The sequence below is a fragment of the Cornus florida genome, unplaced genomic scaffold (genome assembly GCF_030987335.1).
Source record: "Cornus florida cultivar Cherokee Brave unplaced genomic scaffold, ASM3098733v1 CherokeeBrave_3.0.0_Hap2_Chr04, whole genome shotgun sequence".
NCBI classification, from domain to species: Eukaryota; Viridiplantae; Streptophyta; class Magnoliopsida; order Cornales; family Cornaceae; genus Cornus; species Cornus florida.
Genome location: NW_026775574.1, coordinates 13,120,166 through 13,142,486, shown reverse-complemented (window position 1 = coordinate 13,142,486; position 22,321 = coordinate 13,120,166). Strand labels below are relative to the sequence as shown.

Sequence of the window (22,321 nt, the reverse complement as noted above, 5' to 3'; positions counted from 1 at the left end):
AGTGAAATGACATGTAATAAATAAGATTGGAGATAAAAATTTCATATAACCTACCTCATTCATATGAGATTAAGGCAGCAACAATGATAACCAGTTCACTACTTAAAAAAACCCAATATAGCAAAAAAAATAAAAAAAAAAATAATATAAAATTGATTTCATCCAAATGGTTATTCTTATCCTTTTCTTTATACTACATTATATTATATTTATTTTTTATTATATAGTTAAAGCTTGTATCTATACAAGAGTGAAAACATGCATCTGGTGTGTAAGATATTACCTATACTTACTGGTAGTATGTATTACCAATCTTATTTAAGAATGGATTGTTCTATATATCTTTACCAAGTAATGCTAAATTCCAAAGCCCAATTCTGATATATAACAGTACCCACCCCCTCTCTCTGCGCAATCACCCATTTCCTACTCACTGGCCACGGCCAAGAGCTCGGTGATCTGCATCCTCCGGTTCGATCTCTCTCCTATATCTACTCTCTCAGTCCCTCTTTCCCTTTCTCTCTCTCTCTTTTTCGGTTATATCAAGTATATCTAGTAATAAATTTTAGCATTTCATTTTCTTGGTTAATAAACATTGGTATGACCCGAGAAACTTATGAAATCTACTAGTTAAATATAGACTCTCGAATTGATAAAATGGCCCCGAGAGTGTATTAATATATTACAAAGTGTTATGATTGGAGGACTGTCATTAAATTAGTCTACTAAGTGTCAAATATATCAGGACCATCTAATAGTGTTATGATTGGAGGACTGTCATTAAATTAGTCTACTAAGTGTCAAATATATCAGGACCATCTAATAATTTCTCGTGCGACAAATTCTCGAAATTTGGACTTGGTGCGGATTAAAGTGTTATAACGGACCGTATATTTGGCTTGGGCTAATCTCTCAACACGCCCAAGTCCCACCACCCCTACTATAAAGCCTCTCTATGTCTCTCTCTCTTCTTTCGCTACATATAGTAGTTCAAAGACCCATAAACATACCCGACTCACTTGGCCGTATCATTTACAGCAATCTCTCTGATGTGGGTTCAGAAGCATCAATGGAGGTTTTGATGACGGTTTGTTTGTTGGCCTTGGGAGCATCAATGGGGGTATGTATCCGCTATGCTGTGTTGAAATGGAATGAGATAAGGTACGGTAGGAAAGGGTTGCCTCCGGGGACAATGGGGTGGCCACTTTTTGGTGAGACCATACAATTCTTAAGGCAAGGTCCAGATTTCCTGAAAAACCAAAGAGCAAGGTGAGTTCTACTTATGGTGTTTTCTTCTTTCTTTGGGTGGTTTGTGTTCATGTATGGTCACGTTGAGGGACGAAGGGAATTAGTGCCCAGAAAATGATCCTTAAGTTGATTTCTCTAGCCGATTTGTATAGCCCTTTGATATAATAGATATGACCCACACTTAAGCTTATCTACTTACATTAAATGAATATAAATTCTATCGGCAAATAAGCCTAAATATCATTACTTTTTTAGTGTCCAAGAACATGTGCCCGCTGAATCTATTTTCTTTTATATGTATATTTTAAAAAAAAAATTACAGAATGCCCCTCCTTGTTTTCTTTTCTTTTTACTCTTTTTTTTCTTCAAATTTCTATACTCGTTTTTTTATGCTACAACCATCTATTATATGAAAAAGTAGATAATTTCAATTTAATTTTTGTATTTTTCTTTTCTTTTTCATAGTCATTGCAAGCTGAGTTGTCCGAAAACAGTCAAATTAAATTAAATCTTGGAAATTCGTAATCCAACTTATGTCCTCCGCTACTTTATCCTTCTACTTGAGGTGGTCTGATAATTGTTCTAAAAAAAAATAGGGCTACGTTTAGTAATGTTTTCATTTTCTGTTTTTACTTTGAAAAATATATGATTTTGTTTTTCTGAGTAAAAGTAAAAAAATAAAAAATAAATGGCGTTTATTAACACTTATTATTGTCACAATTTTAAAAGTAGAATAATACGTATCTGTTAACAAGATGTATACAATATGTTTTAATTTTTTAATTTAATTTTTTATTTTCCATTAGCACCAAAAAGCCTTAAAATATGTATGCATTTTAATTATTTCATAAATATTAACAATACCCCATTACATGATAATAAAATAAAATTCTAATAATGCTTATGTACACAAGTACAAAATAAGATATATTAGACAAAAAAAAAAAAAAAAAACACTCCTACCAATTATGTATACAAGTACATTTATATGCATCGTATATACATTTATTATGTGATATATAGTACATTTAACATGTAGTAATTTATAATAAATAAAAAATGTATATGTAACGACCCGAACCCAGGGGTCCGAATAGCTAATCGGGTCCTTACCCGAACCCAAGAACACACCAGGAGTAAAATGGTCCTTTTACAATAAGTATGGATAATATGACCTTAAGCTAGTCAAATGAAGTTTATAATGATCATCTTAGTCATTTCATGACATTTGAGAGGTTCTACGGTCATTGGTCATATTTGTCCAAAAGTGCCCTTACTCGGTTCAAGAAAAATCCTGACATTGTCTCACTAAAACATTCATATCTCTTAACACGAATGGAATTTGATGATAAGGTTGGTATCATTGGATAAATGACTCAAGAATGACCCCATTTTGGTTCGAAACGAAGAAGTTATGACTGCGCGAAGTTAAGGGTCCAAAGTTGATAAATCACCAAAGCAAAAATGGATCTAGGGAGCCTGAACCGATTCAGAACTTCTTGAACTAGTTCAACAAGGGCAGAATGCCCACAATGTGAACCAATTACACCCTTGAATCGATTCAATGAAAGTTGAACCGGTTCCAAATGACTAGAACCCTGTAAATAGCCCAGAAAAACCTCAAACTGAGTACTTGTGCACATGGACACCCTTTTGGTCCCTTGGTGACCTTATTTAAAGTCTAAACCTATCCTGAATCATACATTTGACGATGTATAAAACATAATTAGGCATCCTTACATTCAAATAAACCGTGATTAAGTCCATTACATCATTTAAAGTTAAACAAGGCCGTAATACATCAAAATATGACCTTAAGGCCTTACATGGATTTCGAAATCATAATTAGACCACGAGATACAAGAGGATGGTCTTAGAACCATTTCTACCCATGAAATAGATACAAAATGACACCTAATACAATTTACAACAAAAGGGTAATATACACATCAAGCACAAAATAAGTCCAAGTCTCTTTCAACCCGACTAATCTTATGGTGGATTGTCGTCCGCCACCTCCTTTCCATGTCCTGAAAATGGTGATATAAGGGGTGAGCACAACGGCTCAGTAGGAAGTGCCTAAGACACACCTTTTAATGACCCCGTGAATCCACACAAAGCATAAAGAAAGAGGAGAACAGGATCATGCCATTCCGGGGAAAAATACAACAATAACATCACTAACAACAACAACAACACAAAGTCATAAGCAAGCCATGTCGTGCTATGAAATGCAATGAGATGCTAATGTCACTCCCCATTTCCAAAACTTTTTTTTTCCGTTCATCCTTTCCAAACCGTTAATGCAACCCAGCCCATGGCAACTCCATGACGCCACGAGAGAATGATTGACTAACTATCCTTAACCACATGGCAACTCCAAAGCATCATTTGGGGGCCTAGGTAGCTCAACCACACTAGGGTAGTCTCCCTAATTCTCTCTAGGTTCCATTAACGCCACGGACCCTAGGCAACTCTAAGGCGACCGGGTTTTCGCAAACCTCTTTTCAAAACTTTTTCCCAACACCGTTTTCTTTTCTTTTCGAATCAATTTCCCCTTTTTCCTTCCTAATTCCATGCATGAATGACTCATCATGTCCAATGCTATGAAAATCCATACATTGTAATCCTCAATTATATAGCATGCTTTGGATCATGATCAACATAATAACTTCTCAAGTAAAGTATTCAACACATCATTCATGGTATTTAAACAAGTAAAGTATAAATTAGCATCATAAAAGCATTTATTATCACAACACAACAAGTAACATATAGCTTTACACATTTATACAAACATAAAAATCATATTTCAAGAAGTTGTCACAAATTAAACATGCTATATACCAAGTATTAAGAAGTAATTCACAAAAATCAAAGAGATTGGGTCTTAAAAACCCCTACCTCATTGAAGTTCAACCCAAACATGCCCTTATGCTATCCCAAATTTTGAAATCTCCAAACCCTAGCAATATTGGCCTCAATTTGAAGCTCTTGCCAAGCTCTCTAACTTCTCCTTCTTGCTCATGCTCAAAATTCCACCTTAAACTCTCCAAATCAAAGCTTGAATGATATATGACATATATGTGTAAAGTTATAAAGAGATAATGTGACGGCCCAAGTTTTTCAACCCGGTGCGTCAGTGATGAACCGAAAGATGACCCGATAACGGATCCAAAATGCGGAAGTAAAAGACAAAACAACGGTCTCTAGAGATACAACATGACTCTAAGACATCATTATGACCCTCAACGAGGTCACGGAACCCAAAGGAATCAAATGGGGAAGCAACGTTTCAAAAACGAACAAGATTGAACCTAGGGGCAAAATTATAATTTCTAGCTTAAAAGTGGGTCCCACTGAGCATACCATTGGAAAAACAACGAAAAATCAATGAACTTAGACTCAAAAATCGCTTGATTCGGAGTCCGGATGAAGAAGATATAGCTTACGGAAGAAGAAGGGGCAAAACGGTCCAAAAGAGGCAACACATGAACATCTAACCGGTTAAGAGACCTTCCTAACCGGTTAGGAGGCCCAAAAATTCAACCAAAACACTATCCATGCACATGTAACCGGTTACGAAACCCCTCGTAACCGTTTACAAGTGAAGAGGGCAGTAAAGTGCAACCCAAAAACCTGGCAACAGGGGTTTTCCCGGGAAAAATGGAAATTTGAGGGCCAAGATGACATTTTCTGGAAAAACACAAAGAAGAAAACCCCCTCAAAATCTAGTTTTCTATGTGACTTACAAAATAAAATCGAAAAAAACTCACTGTGAAATGCCCAAAATGCCCTCCCAAGAAAACTGGTCCAGATGGTCCAAAAAGCTGCTAAATCTAAAAACTGAGAGTTGAACTTTGGATGCGATTTCCGATGCCAAGACGACATTTCCCGGAAAAACACGAAGAAGAAACCCCCCCTAAAATCACATTTTATATTCAACCATATGAAGAATGGAATTTATTTCCTAAAGAAAATTCCCAAAATACCCTTAGGTCAGAATATGCAACAAAAGTGTAAAATGAGTCCGTAGGAGGCTCATTTCACCAAAGAAGAAGCTTTACCCGGAAACGACCATGCACGCAAACGTAACTTACATAGTAAGATGTGCTACAATGGTCCATGGCCCAAAAATATGGCCGATGCAAAATATGACCCCCCCAACGGCCAAAGTGCCAAAAATGAAGTTTGGAACGAAAACTCGGAATTTAAAATCATGAGATGGTTTCAAAATGCCACTTGGCCCTTAGCCACACTTCATGCATGGTGAATGAATGCTAATGGAAGAATCAAAATGGAATTCCCATACCCAATGCAAACATGGTGAAGCAAAAACTCAATATTTTACAATACTTTCATAATATTCCATGAAGTCAAAATTTACATAGGATACAATTTACATGTCATTGGCCTCCGGCCTCATCTCATACATGTCAAATACATCGTAACGAGTGTACTCATGTACACATTACATATAAGGAATCAAATGTACACATGTTGACATATAAGACTACAATTGGCATTCCAAGCCAACCTTCACAAAAATGGAAGTCTCCAAGTCCACAAACCATCCAAGCATAATGAAGTCCTCAACTTTGATTCTTGTACCTGAAATATGCCCCAGTATCGTAGGGGTGAGTAATATAAAGCTACTCGTAGGAAATGAGCATGCACCGACCTAGTGTTTTACAAATTATCACCTTATGGTGAAACATGTTAAAGGGCTCATGCCACCTAACGTCTACGTCAATGTGTGACTCGGGGAGCATCCTAAGCTACCTAAGATCATTTCTAGCATGAAACACATCATTCATGCAATTCAAGCAACATGGAAGCATGTTATACAAAGTAACAAGACATAGATTTTCAAAGTTATGAACTCAAAATCTAAAACACAAGAATTACCAAAATGGGTCATGCCACCTAACGTCTATGTTCCAAATGAATTTATAGGATCATTCCTAAGCTATATTTGAACATCAAAACATGAATCATGATATCAATACACTTTAACCAACATTGGAACTTCCAATACAACGCATAAAGCATGATTTCACAAAGTTAACATCCTGCAACAAAATATGGAGAATCAAATAAGAAACAATAAGTTATAACATCATATAGTTATCAACTTGAAACGAAATGCGAAATCAACCAAAGTGGATACTTGGACGTCACGCCGGATCAGACCGACACCATAGTTACTTTAGGGTTACTAGCCCACGGTTAACCTCCCTATGTGCGCACTAGACTATATAGAGGGACAATCCCCCGTACTAAAACCAAGTCCTAGCCGTAGCCAAACAACGACATCCCCAAGTTTCCAAAATCAACAAGTTATACAACAACGTATATATCAACATGTATATACAAGATATCAACTATCTACCAAGCACAACCAAATTTGAAAACACATACAATACATGCACAAAGTTCACAACTACTATGGCATAAAAAATTTCCAATACAAAGAGTGCAATTTCTTACATAAGGCAACAACATATTCATTAAGGAAAACACATTCTCATGAATATTAATATAACAACAATGCCCTTCAATGCATATAACACAATCAAGTGAATACTTCACAAGTCTAAATCCATGATCTTAAAATAGAAGCACCTTCTAAAACATGATTAAATCCATGGATAAACAAGATAGAATCTAATTACATCAAAATAATTAAACTCTCTAGATTTCAAATCATTTCCAAATGGCCTCAATTTAATATATGATAAAAGACATATTATGGTCATTACATATATTCACACAAAAGCTTAATCAGGCCTATGAAACTACAAAAATAGATTTTAATTAATTCCCTTAATTAAAGTCTCTAGATTTCCAAACTTAACCAAATGCTCTCAAATTAAAGTATGTTAACAAACATGCCAAAACTTAATTTAGAAGCATAATACAACTCAATTTCATGCAAGCTACGGCCATGAACTTTAATCTTTCACCAAAGATAAATATTAATTAAAAAGAACAATTCTTATTTAATTAATCCAAATTTAATATATATTAACCAACATATTAAAGCAAGATTTTCTACCATACCACAATTCAAATCAAAGTTATATATCATCATGAATTTTAAATCTTATACAAAGAATTAAAAATTACTAACTTTCTAGATTTGATATAAGGCACATATATAAGTTGTATAATCATGCTAAACACTCAATACAACACACACAAAAGTCTAAAACATTCCCTACCTCCATTTGAGAAGAAATCTCAAATCCCCACCAAAATAAATCGGCTCCGAATCCCTAGGTTTTGTCGGGGACAACACCACGAACATAAATCCCAAGGAAGCCCCATCAAAAACACAACTTGACTTCAAACCCGAACTCAAGAAATGGCCAAAACAAGATTCCAATCGGTTGGAATCGAAGGCCTCGCCGAGGGGAACAATAAACACAAAGGCATCACCACTTTTTAATGAAGGGAAGAAGTCCAAAAGAGGAGAGAGAAGATGGCAACCATGGATGGAGCTTGGACCGGCCATGAGAGAGGAGAGAGAGAAAAAAAAATTTTGATTTTTCTTTCTAAGACCTCCTATTTATAGAAAAACTCAAAAAGTGCCCCGAACGGGCCCCGCCGGGTCCGAAAAAGTGAAATCTGAGCAGACGAGCTCAAAAGGCAAAACTCTGTGAATAAAAAAGATTCCAAATGAGAAAATATGAATAACGGAAGAAACAACGTCGAAAACCGAGTCCCGAGCAGAGAGTTATGCCCAAAACAAGTTTAGCGCAAACCGGGGCCAAAAACCCTGAAACTGGAAAATATCATCCAGGAGGAAATTCTAAGAGTCCATGACTCGACGAAATATGAAAATGAATCCCATACGAGGATTCAGGCTCAAAACAAGGCATTGAGCAATAACTTTCATTAATTGCACAATGACCCCTCCAAAAAGTGAAAACTGCAAAACTACCCCAGAATGAAAATATCTTCCAAAAGATATTTCTTAGATACCCCTGAAATAAAATATCTTCAAAAGATATTTATGAAAAACACCCCAAGAAAAGAAAAAGTTTCCAAAGAACTTTGCATTTATGCCCCTATGGGCACCGGGAGCTACCAGAGTACTTTCTCACGAAAGTAAAGATACGTATCTCATAGAAATCATTGAGAATGAAGATACGTGAAGTCAGAAACCAACTCCGAACACAAGAAGTGTGGTTACGCAAACAGAATGACAAACGAGGAAAAGACGAAATAGGGAAAAAGACGGAATAGGGAAAAGGGCGAAAAATGAATAGTGTCGAAAAACGAAAAATGTGGGAATGACTCGGTCCTCAAACGAAGTTGTCAATCCACAGAAAAGAGTCTCGGAAATCACTCCAGAGCACTCGAAATGACACTAATCGACAAGAAACCAAACTCAGAAGGGAAAAGACAACGAAAAAAAAATTATCCGAAAAATCCGGGTCATTACAGAGAATGAGGAAGAAGCTAGAGAGGGAGAGAGATACATAAAAATGAGGAAGAGAAAGTGAGGGCTTAGTCTTACAATTGAAGACCTGGCCCTTGGGTGCCACTTGTCCAAATCTTGTGGATTACTAAATTTAGGCAAGTTACCTCCTTGCCCTTGGTCTTCCATTATAATGACTTACTTATCCCCAAAAATATCTTTTCAATGAATACTTACACACACACACACACACACACATGTGAAATGCCAATGACGCCCCTCACTTAAGATGAGAAAACTGGGATAAATTCCTAAGTCTGAAAGCCGTTCCGACTTCGAAAAATTCTAAAAATAATCCCGTCATTTCTAATCTGCTCAAAATAATTAAAGATACGTTTCTAAAACTCCCAGTCAATAAAATGACCTAAACTGCCATTAGAGCCCGCGTGGCTTGCAAAATGATGCACAAAAAATAAATAAAATAAAATTTCAAAAAAATCCAAAAAAATCCAAGATATTACAGTATAATATTATATCTTATATGTAACAAAATATATAATGTATTATAATAATATAAATTAATTACAATTTAACATTTACAAATAATATAATATAATTATGGTATATAATATATAAAATATCTATTGCATAATAATTTTATAATATTATACAAAATAAATAAAAATACATAATAAATCATAAATATTTTGGTCTCAAAAAATAATTTACACTATTATATAATATATTAATAATACATTAGTATTAAATAAACCATGAATAGGTTATTCAGGTCTTCCTCTTCAATGAGTTCTGGATCCAGAACCAGCCTACCTCCCCTAGTTCCAAACATAGTCAATGAAGAAGAATACCAAGTTGAAGATATTAGTTTAGATTTTAGTGATTGGAGTATTCCTCGTATTCCAACCAGAGAAATCTACAAAACTAGTTTCTTTAAGTCAACCTTTCTTAGTGACTACACAGTTAAAATAGTAGAACAAATCTACTCCTTATCCAGAGAACATGAAAAATGCCAGTTACTCACAAGTAAAGCAATCAAAAGACATAAGGACCGTGGATCCAATTTCATCCACATAGGATTAGTCCAATTGGCCCTTAATCCATTTGGTGGTGCTGGTCTCAATGCCTCAGTACTCTTAGCTCTTCGTGATGCTAGATTCCTGGATTATGATGATAGTCTCCTAGGCATAATCGAAACCAGTCTCTGTCATAGTCTAGTTCATTCTAATTGCTACCCAGATCTCACCCTCAGCCTAACCGATCCTCATTTATTAAAAGCCTTAACCCATAATATTAAAACTTCTGGTTACAAAATGCTCCCTGGATCACAACCTTTAGGTCTTATATATCAAATTTACTATAAGACAAGAGGAACTAATCTCAACATAAAAGTAATGAAGAAAGATGCTAAAGGACATATTCTATTAATTGAAAGTAGTTCTGCTGATGCTAATATTCAACTCAAGAAAACTATTGCTTGGGAAGATATTTCTTTACCAAATGAGTGGATTCTTGAGAATGAAAATCATCCAGTAAAACTACAAAATGATATTTGTAGTCTTGATAGAGTCCAGGAATATCTTGACGGAACAGTCAGAATAAGCTTTGATGAACAACGCCTTCTAGCTCGCTCTCGTCCTTCTACTTCCTCCAGACTAGATCTTGACAAAGATAGTGACTCAGTCCCTCCTCTTGCACGAAAGAATTCAAAACTTAATCCTCCATCTAAAGACACTAAGTTAAAAGGCATTCACATTGAAGAACAAGTTAGTCATCCTTGTTATGAACAAACTCCTCCAACCAATAACAAGTCACAATCTGCACCTAACTCCCCTTCACCTTCTGATTTCATGGGTAACATAAACCCAATAGATCCTTCTCTAAATGTGATTAGTAAACCTTTTAAATATAATCTCTCCAAGTTACATGATGAATATTCCTCCCCAGAAAATAAGCTTAAGAGGAAAAACTTCAGAAAGTCACACTCTGAGAAAGAACAAAATAAAGTTCTTCGTCATTGGCAACGGTATATGATAGATCATCGAATAGAAATCAAGTTTTTTTATTATCTCGAAAATTATCATAATCAAGTTAATATATTAACTAAAGTCAAATGGAAAAAACCAGATAAATCAACAGTTTCCTCTTCCCATCCCCCACCAGACTCCATAACCCTAGATCATATGGAACAGAAATCCCTGCCTCTCCTTTAAAAGTCACTACCACAGTCACTGATAATGATACCCGAAAAATCATTGAACAAAACAATTTTACCAACCAATATTTGCATACTATTGGCACTCAACTTGATAAGATTGAGCTTTCCCTAACTCAGTCTACTACTCCTCATGTCACTTCTACCTCACTTGAGTCACCCATCATTTCTATGCCTACACAGTGAAAAGGTCTTCCCAAAGCCCTTCCTGATCCTTCTGTCATTCTCCAGATCGAGACTCTTCTCAAAACCATGGAGAAAGGCAAAGCCATTAAAGAAGATAAAACAATCACTGTCATCAATAATACTGATGATTCTGATAGTCTTTCTTCTGCCTCTAGTTACCCCTTTGATATCCATTAAATTGAACATACTTTTTCTAACCTTGAAATTAATCGGTTAGTCAAAAAACGTGTTAATCAAACTAGTCTTACAAAAAATTGGTACCCCAGGCCTACACCTCCTGATCTTCAATATGAAGAAAGAAACATTCAAAATCAATTTTCTGTCACCTCTGATAAGCTTTAGGAATGGAATATTGATGGTTTATCAAAACAGGAAATTCTTAATAAACTCAGTCATATTTTCATGGTGGCTAATAACTATGTTACCACACATAATCTTAGTCAACCCAAAATAGTTGATCTTCTGGCTTCAGGATTTTCAGGAATGTTAAAATCTTGGTGGGAGAAACATCTAACTGAAGATTCTCGAACACAAATAAAAAATGATATTCAAAAGGATAATGATGATTTTCCCATTTTTGATGAAGCCATAGGTCGCGCCATTCCTGATGGAGTCAATACCCTTTTGTATACTATCGTTGACCATTTTATAGGTACTCCAAGTAACATCACCTCCAGAATACACGACCAAATTACAAATCTCTCTTGCCTAACCATGAGTGATTTCAGATGGTATAAAGATGTATTCTTATCCAGAGTTATGATGCGAGACAATAGTAACAAACCATTTTGGAAAGAAAAATTCATTAATGGGTTGCCTAACCTCTTTGCTCATAAGATTAGAGATACCCTTAGTAAAGCCACAGGTAACATTGATTATGATAACTTCACATATGGCAATATCATCAGCTTAATCCAAAAGGAAGGATTAAGGATGTGTATTGACATGAAAATTAGTAACCAACTACAAGATGATAGGAAAAGAGTTAAAAATGAAATGGGAACCTTTTGTGAACAATATGGTCTTCCACCCATAGCTCCCTCTAGACAAAACCCCAAGTCACAAAAGAAAAGTTACAAAGGTTACCGTAGACATTACAAAAATAGGAAACCAGTCTTTCCAAAAAATCAATATTATTCTCAAAAGCCTAAAAAGAAATTTAGAAAAAAAGGCTTTAAGAAAAAGAATACTCCTACTACCCAAGATATTAGCAAAGTAAAATGCCACAAATGTGGTCGTCTAGGTCACTTTGCTGAAGATTGCTACGCAAAGACAAAGATCAATCAGTTACAAATCCCCAGTGAAATTAAAGAATCCATTTACCAAATTCTTCAGTTAAAAGATACTGATGACAGTAGTAGTGATCCAGAAGTTGGTTCCTCCTCCCAGTCATCTGATGCCACTCCTAGTTCTCCTAATATTACCCTAGGATGTAAGGATAGTTGTTGCAATCCTAATAAGTCACTTAATGTCCTCACCAGAAATGATGAACAAGAACATCTACTGATTGATTTAATTAGTAAAGTGGATGACCCTGAGTTAAAAGCCTTATATCTTAAAAAACTTAAGGCGTTATTAGGTAACTCAGAACCTGAAGCCCCAATAATTAGTAAACCTAATTTTAGTCTATATAAAACCTTAGAAAGGTTTAATAACAAACCAAAAGAAGTCACTATTCAAGACCTTTAAACAGAAATTAAGATAGTAAAAAATGAGATTAAAAAATCTCAAAATAAATCACCAAGTCATGAAAAGTTATATTCAAGAACTAAAACAAAATCCTGTTTTTTCCTTTACAGGAAAAGACTCTTCAGAGTCCTCTGATGAAGAAGTCTCTACTCATTCAGCAGTTTCAAGTCATTCAAAATATTCTGAAACTTCTAAAAAACTCCAAACTTTGAGTCACATCTCATTCCAAAAATGGTATGCTAAAGTCACCCTTATTATCAACAGAGATTTCAAACTTGAAGTCGTTGCTTTGATTGATACAGGAGCTGATCTTAATTGCATTCAGGAAGGTCTGATACCAACTCAATACTATGAGAAAACCTTTGAAAGGCTTAGCTCAGCTAATGGTAGTAAAATGGACATAAAATACAAACTCTCTAAAGCTCATATTTGCCAAAACAATGTATCCTTTGTCTTGGTCAAAAACATGACTGACAAGCTCATTTTAGGAGTTCCATTCATCTACCTCCTCTATCCCTTTACTACTGATAATGAAGGATTAGTTACTCGACATTTTGGACAAGAAGTCCAGTTTAAGTTCCTTAGTCCTCCTTCCAGGAAAGAGTTAAAATCAGTCATCGATTCTTCTGTTTTGAAAACATTAAACTTGTTACATAACAAAACTCAACAGTTGAGTTTTTAAAAGAAGAAGTTAGTTACAAAAGAATTGATATTCAGTTATCTAACCCAGTCCTTCAGACAAAAATCCAAGCTTTTGAACACCAAATTAAAAATACAGTTTGTTCTGATCTACCCACTGCCTTTTGGCACAGAAAAAGACATTCTGTGAAGTTACCTTACATCAAAGGCTTTAGGAGAAGACATATTCCTACTAAAGCTAAACCAATTCAAATGAGCCCTGAAGTCATGGAATTTTGTAAAAAAGAAATTAATGATCTTCTACACAAGAAGATTATTAAAAAGAGTAAGTCACCTTGGTCTTGTCCAGCTTTCTATGTTCAGAAAAACTCTGAAATAGAAAGAGGTGTTCCCCGCTTAGTCATCAATTACAAGCCCCTAAATAAGGTCTTAGAATGGATTAGGTATCCTACTCCCAATAAAAAAGATCTTATTAGCCGCCTCAGTCAAGTAGTTATTTTCTCCAAATTCGATATGAAGTCAGGATTTTGGCAAATTCGCCTTCGAAAGAAAGATAGGTATAAAACTGCCTTCACTACTCCATTTGATCATTATGAATGGAAAGTAATGCCCGTTGGATTGAAAAATGCTCCTAGTGAATTCCAAAATATCATGAATGATATTTTTAATCCTTGCAGTCATTTTTCCATTGTTTATATTGATGATGTGCTTATTTATTCCAAGTCAATTGATGAACACTGGAAACATTTGAAATCGTTTCTGGTAACAATTCAAAAGAATGGCCTAGTTGTTTCTGCTACAAAAATCAAGTTATTCCAAACCAATATCCAGTTTCTAGGTTACCATATCTATCAAGGCCAAATTCGTTCTATTGATAGGTCTCTTCAATTTGCTGATAAATTCCCAGATCAAATTTTAGAGAAGTCACAATTACAGCGATTCTTGGGGTCTCTAAATTACATTGCTGATTTTTACAAAGATCTTCGCAAGCAATGCAAGCCCCTCTTTGATCGACTTCAAAGTAACCCTCCTCCATGGACCTTTGTCCATACTGATATAGTTAAATCTATTAAGCATTATGTCAAGTCATTGCCTTGTCTTGGCATTCCAACTACTGATTCTTTCAAAATAATTGAAACCGAAGCCTCTGACATTGGATATGGTGGCATCCTTAAATAAGAGTCAGTCCAAATGCTCCTGAACAATTAGTTCGTTTCCATTCTGGTGTTTGGACAAAAGCACAAAGTAACTATAGTACTATTAAGAAAGAAATTTTATCTATTGTTTTATTTATTAGTAAATTTCAAGATGATATTTTAAACCAAAAGTTTTTAGTCAGAGTTGATTGTCAAAGTGTAAAATATGTTTTAGAAAAAGATGTTAAAAATATTGCTTCTAAACAGATTTTTGCCCGGTGGCAAGCTATATTAAGTATATTTGATTTTGATATAGAATATATCAAAGGAAGTAACAACTTTATTCCAGATTTTCTTACAAGGGAATTCTTGCAGAAATTTGATGGTGGACAGACAGCCTCCCCAGAGGCCCCATCTAGTTAAACATTTTGATATTTGCTCTGGCAAAGCCCCAGTCACCAGATCACAAACCCAGTCACAATCCTCGGCCCTAGCAGTCACCAACAGATTCCAACCACTTACTTCGCCTCCCAGTTACCGATCAGCCCTAGTTGATCCTACTCCTGATCCCTACTTAGACACCACCAAATCCCAATCACAAATACCTAATTACGCAAAGTCACCTAGTGATTATATTGAAAAACCTTATTCTCCCTTGTTCTATATAGAACCTTCACTGGTCACCTCACCAACCCTGCAGAATTAGTTAAAGCCTATTTCCCTCCTAATCTTCACTACTGTGCCAGTCAGCCCTTCAAGTCACTACAGTTCTACAAGAATATTTTATATTCTACTAATTCTATTCGGATTAACCCAATCTTTCATAAGAATAATTCCAAAAAAGTCATCTACCATTCCCTCTACATCATCCGGATCATGTCTCTAGATGAATGGGGATCTCATCCAGCAGTAACTAAACCATTACCTGATCATGACTACTCATACAATTATCATGATTACATGACAGCATGGTCTGTTATTTTACTTCACCAAAATCCATCATTCACCCATTCATGGTTCCTCTATTTTGATAACAAGTTTAATTACAAAGCTCCAATTCCAACTTGGTTTCTCAAATGGTGGTTAATGTTTGGCTCCATTCCAGAAATCCTCCCCCTTACTCTAGCAAATCAAGTCACATATTTTCACACAGTCTACAAAACCAGTAAACATAACTCTCAGTTCCCAATTCTATTCTTATTTTCCTGTAAATACAAAGTCCCCTGGATTTTCAAATGGTTATATGACATTCAGGGAAACACAGTCATTCGTTGCCACTATGTCAAATGGTGGGATGCTTTCAAATTAGCTAGGATTCTTGATTATATTACAGAAGAATTCCCAGCTCCAGTTACAGTCGCTCCAGTCACAGTCACTCCACCACCACAGCAAGTTACTCAGTCAAAACAGTTGTCCTCTACTTCAAAGTCACGAAAATCCACTCCCAAATCAGAGTTGGATTCTCTCAAAAAGATTGCAGCAGATTTAACCAGTCGCATCCAAGAGATGTCACAAGAAGAAGAAGAAGAAGCAGCTGATACCTCCACTGCTGAAGAATCCAGTTACCCAGTTACCAACCTATATGATGACCCAGTTTTCCAGAATACTCAAAATCCCTACGATGATCCTTACTAAGGGTTTTTAGGGAAAAGTCACTATTTCTACAGTAACTGTCGGGAGCACTGTTGAAATAGTGATTCTGCCGACAATTACTGTAGAAATAGTGACTTTTCCCAAAAAACCCAGTTTTCCAGGATAGTCAAAATCCCTACGATGATCCTTACTAAGGCGGTATATAACCGACCAAGTAAATATATATATATATATTAAAGCAAATAAAATAACTGAAATTAAACTGGAATCAACAGAAATTACAATAAAAAATAACTTACAAACTGAAATGTTACTGATAGGAGTCTGATGTATACAACATACTGTTGGTGTATTACACTCAGAAAGGATGAAAAGAACTGAACTGAATACTACAATGAGAAAATACAATGAAGCCTGAATTTGCTCTTAAACGAAGCCTAACTGATCCTCATTTATTAAAAGTCTTAACCCTAAATATTAAAACTTCTTGTTACAAAATGCTCCCTGGATCACAACCTTTAGGTCTTATATATCGAATTTACTATAAGACAAGAGGAACTAATCTCAACATAAAAGTAATGAAGAAAGATGCTAAAGGACATACTCTATTAATTGGAAGTAGTTCTGCTGATGCTAATATTCAGCTCAAAAAAACTATTGATTGGAAAGATATATCTTTACCAAATGAGTGGATTCTTGACAATGAAAATCATCCAGTAAAACTAAAAAATGACATTTGTAGTCTTGATAGAGTCCAGGAATATCTTGACGGAACAGTCAGAATAAGTTTTGATGAACAACGCCTTCTGGCTCGCTCTCGTCCTTCTACTTCCTCCAGACTAGATCTTAACAAAGATAGTGACTCAGTCCCTCCTCTTGCACGAAAGAATTCAAAACTTAATCCTCCGTCTAAAGACACTAAGTTAAAAGGCATTCATATTTAAGAACAAGTTAGTCATCCTTGTTATGAACAATCCTCCAACCAATAACAAGTCATAGTCTGCACCTAACTCCCCTTCACCTTCTGATTTCATAGGTAACATAAACCAAATAGATCCTTCTCTAAATGTGATTAGTAAACCTTTTAAATATAATCTCTCCAAGTTACATGATGAATATTCCTCCCCAGAAAATAAGCTTAAGAGGAAAAACTTCAGAAAGTCACACTCTGAGAAAGAACAAAATAAAGCTCTTCGTCATTAGCAACGGTTTATGATAGATCATCGAATAGAAATCAAGTTTTTTGATTATCTCAAAAATTATCATAATCAAGTCAATGTATTAACTAAAGTCAAATGGAAAAAACCAGATAAATCAATAGTTTCCTCTTCCCATCCCCCACTAGACTCCATAACCCTAGATCATATGGAACAGAAATCCCTGCCTCTCTTTTAAAAGTCACTACCACAATCACTGATAATGATACCCGAAAAATCATTGAACAAAACAATTTTACCAACCAATATTTGCATACTATTGGGACTCAACTTGATAAAATTGAGCTTTCCCTAACTCAGTCTACTATTCCTCCTGTCACTTCTACCCTACTTGAGTCACCCATTATTTCTATGCCTACACAGCGAAAAGGTCTTCCCAAAGCCCTTCATGATCCTTCTGTCATTCTCCATATCGAGACTCTTCTCAAAACCATAGAGAAAGGCAAAACCATTAAAGAAGATAAAACAATCACTGCCATCAATAATACTGATGATTCTGATAGTCTTTTTTCTGCCTCTAGTTACCCCTCTGATATCCATCAAATTGAACATGCTTTTTCTAACCTTGAAATTAATCAGTTAGTCAATAAACGTGTTAATCCAACTAGTCTTACAAAAAATTGGTACCCCAGGCCTACACCTCCTGATCTTCAATATGAAGAAAGAAACATTCAAAATTAATTTTCGGTTTCCTCTGATAAGCTTTACGAATGGAATATTGATGGTTTATCAGAACAGGAAATTCTTAATAAACTCAGTCATATTTCCATAGTGGCTAATAACTATGTTACCACACATAATCTTAGTCAACCCGAAATAGTTGATCTTCTGGCTTCAGGATTTTCAGGGATGTTAAAATCTTGGTGGGAGAAACATCTAACTAAAGATTCTCAAACACAAATCAAAAATGTTATTCAAAAGGATAATGATGGTCTTCCTATTTTTGATAAAGCCATAGGTCGCGCCATTCCTAATGGAGTCAATACCCTTATGAATACCATCGTTGACCATTTTATAGGTACTCCAAGTAACATCAACTCCAGAATACACGACCAACTTACAAATCTCTCTTGCCCAACCATGAGTGATTTCAGATGGTATAAAGATGTATTCTTATCCAGAGTTATGATGCGAGATGATAGTAACAAACCATTCTAGAAAGAAAAATTCATTAATGGGTTGCCTAACCTCTTTGCTCATAAGATTAGAGATACCGTTAGTAAAGCCACAGGTAACATTGATTATGATAACCTCACATATGGCAATATCATCAGCTTAATCCAAAAGGAAGGATTAAGGATGTGTATTGACATGAAAATTAGCAACCAACTACAAGATGATAGGAAAAGGGCTAAATATGAAATGGGAACCTTTTGTGAACAATATGGTCTTCCACCCATAGCTCCCTCTAGACAAAACCCCAAGTCATAAAAGAAAAGTTACAAAGGTTACCGTAGGCATTACAAAAACAGGAAACCAGTCTTTCCAAAAAATGAATATTATTCTCAAAAGCCTAAAAAGAAATTTAGAAAAAAAGGCTTTAAGAAAAAGAATACTCCTACAACCCAAGATATTAGCAAAGTAAAATGCCACAAATGTGGTCGTCTAGGTCACTTTGCTAAAGATTGCTATGCAAAGACAAAGATCAATCAGTTACAAATCCCCAGTGAAATTAAAGAATCCATTTACCAAATTCTTCAGTTAAAAGATACTGATGACAGTAGTAGTGATCCAGAAGTTGGTTCCTTCTCCCAGTCATCTGATGCCTCTCCTAGTTCTCCCAATATTACCCTAGGATGTAAGAATAGTTATTGCAATCCTAATAAGTCACTTAATGTCCTCACAAGAAATGATGAACAAGAACATCTACTGATTGATTTAATTAGTAAAGTGGATGACCTTGAGTTAAAAACTTTATATCTTAAAAAACTTAAGGCGTTATTATGTAACTCAGAACCTGAAGCCCCAACAATTAGTAAACCCAAGTTTAGTCTATATAAAACCTTAGAAAGGTTTAATAACAAACCAAAAGAAGTCACTATTCAAGACCTTCAAACAGAAATTAACATAGTAAAAAATGAGATTAAAAATCTCAAAATAGATCACCAAGTCATGAAAAGTGATATTCAAGAACTAAAACAAAATCCTGCTTTTTCCTTTACAGGAAAAGACTCTTCAGAGTCCTCTGATGAAGAAGTCTCTACTCATTCAACAGATTCAAGTCATTCAAAATATTCTAAAACTTCTAAAAAACTCCAAACTTTGAGTCACATCTCATTCCAAAAATGGTATGCTAAAGTCACCCTTATTATCTACAAAGATTTCAAACTTGAAGTCGTTGCTTTGATTGATACAGGAGCTGATCTTAATTGCATTCAGGAAGGTCTCATACCAACTAAATACTATGAGAAAACCTCTGAAAGGCTTAGCTCAGCTAATGGTAGTAAAATGGACATAAAATACAAACTCTCTAAAGCTCATATTTGCCAAGACAATGTATCCTTTGTCTTGGTCAAAAATATGACTGACAAGCTCATTTTAGGAGTTCCATTCATCAACCTCCTCTATCCCTTTACTACTGATAATGAAGGATTAGTTACTCGACCTTTTCGACAAGAAGTCCAGTTTAAGTTCCTTAGTCCTCCTTCCAGGAGAGAGTTAAAATCAGTCATCGATTCTTCTGACTTGTTACATAACAAAACTCAATAGTTGAGTTTTTTAAAAGAAGAAGTTAGTTACAAAAGAATTGATATTCAGTTATCTGACCCAGTCCTTTAGACAAAAATCCAAGCTTTTGAACACCAAATTAAAAATACAGTTTGTTCTGATCTACCCACTGCCTTTTGGCACAGAAAAGACATTCTGTGAGGTTACCTTACATCAAAGGCTTTAGGAGAAGACATATTCCTACTAAAGCTAGACCAATTCAAATGAGCCCTGAAGTCATGGAATTTTGTAAAAAAGAAATTAATGATCTTCTACACAAGAAGATTATTAAAATGAGTAAGTCACCTTGGTCTTGTCCAGCTTTCTATGTTCAGAAAAACTTTGAAATAGAAAGAGGTGTTCCCCGCTTAGTCATCAATTTCAAGCCCCTAAATAAGGTCTTAGAATGGATTAGGTATCCTATTCCCAATAAAAAAGATCTTATTAGCCACCTTAGTCAAGCAGTTATTTTCTCCAAATTCGATATGAAGTCAGGATTTTGGCAGATTCGCCTTCGAAAGAAAGATAGGTATAAAACTGCCTTCACTACTCCATTTAGTCATTATGAATGGAAAGTAATGCCCTTTGGATTGAAAAATGCTCCTAGTGAATTCCAAAATATCATGAAATTTTCAATCCTTACAGTCATTTTTCCATTGTTTATATTAATGATGTGCTTATTTATTCCAAGTCAATAAACGTGTTTTAAGTTAATGTGCGTTTCCCCTTTTGGTATCAGAGCCAAGAGTAACAGTATGTTGTATACATCAGACTACTATCAGTAACATTTCAGTTTATAAGTTATTATCTATTGTAATTTCTATTGATTCCAGTTTAATTTCAGTTATTTTATTTACTTTAATATATATATATTTACTTGGTCGGTTATACACCGCCTTATCTATTTTAATGCTTTACATTTTTGAAATTAATGTGCGCTTCCCCTTTTGGCTTATTGTTTGGATCTGGACTTACGGGAAGGAGTAACAGTACGACGATATGAAAATCAATAGACAGAATGAATTAAACAGAACAATCAAACAAAATAAGTAAGAGAGAAGACACAGAATAGATTACACTTGGCTCTGATACCAAAAGGGGAAGCGCACATTAACTTAAAACACGTAAAGCATTAAAATATATAAGGCGGTGTATAACCGACCAAGTAAATATATATATATTAAAGCAAATAAAATAACTGAAATTAAACTGGAATCAACAGAAATTACAATAGATAATAACTTACAAACTGAAATGTTACTGATAATAGTCTGATGTATACAACATACTGTTGGTGTATTACACTCAGAAAGGGTGAAAAAAACTGAACTGAATATTACAATGAGAAAATACAATGAAGCCTGAATTCTCTCTCAAACGAAGCCTTTGATATAAGGTAATTTCACAGAATGTCTTTTTCTGTGCCAAAAGGCAGTGGGTAGATCAGAACAAACTGTATTTTTAATTTGGTGTTCAAAAGCTTAGATTTTTGTCTGAAGGACTGGGTCAGATAACTGAATATCAATTCTTTTGTAACTAACTTCTTCTTTTAAAAAACTCAACAGTTGAGTTTTGTTATGTAACAAGTTTAATGTTTTCAAAACAGAAGAATCGATGACTGATTTTAACTCTTTCCTGGAAGGAGGAGTAAGGAACTTAAACTGGACTTCTTGTCTAAAAGGTCGAGTAACTAATCCTTCATTATCAGTAGTAAAGGGATAGAGGAGGTAGATGAATGGAACTCCTAAAATGAGCTTGTCAGTCATATTTTTGACCAAGACAAAGGATACATTGTTTTGGCAAATATGAGCTTTAAAGAGTTTGTATTTTATGTCCATTTTACTACCATTAGCTGAGCTAAGCCTTTCAGAGATTTTCTCATAGTATTTAGTTGGTATGAGACCTTCTTGAATGCAATTAAGATCAGCTCTTGTATCAATCAAAGCAACGACTTCAAGTTTGAAATCTTTGTTGATAATAAGGGTGACTTTAGCATACCATTTTTGGAATGAAATGTGACTCAAAGTTTGGAGTTTTTTAGAAGTTTCAGAATATTTTGAATGACTTGAATCTGCTAAATGAGTAGAGACTTCTTCATCAGAGGACTCTGAAGAGTCTTTTCCTGTAAAGGAAAAATAAGGATTTTGTTTTAGTTCTTCAATATCACTTTTCATGACTTGGTGATCTGTTTTGAGATTTTTAATCTCATTTTTTGCTATGTTAATTTTTGTTTGAAGGTCTTAAATAG

The 22,321-nt window shown here is 34.9% G+C and overlaps 1 pseudogene; it reads left to right on the top strand.

The window, feature by feature from the left end:
• The first annotated feature begins 886 nt into the window (after positions 1–886).
• LOC132302752 (cytochrome P450 85A-like) overlaps positions 887–22,321 on the top strand; it is a 59,130-nt pseudogene continuing 37,695 nt past the window's right edge.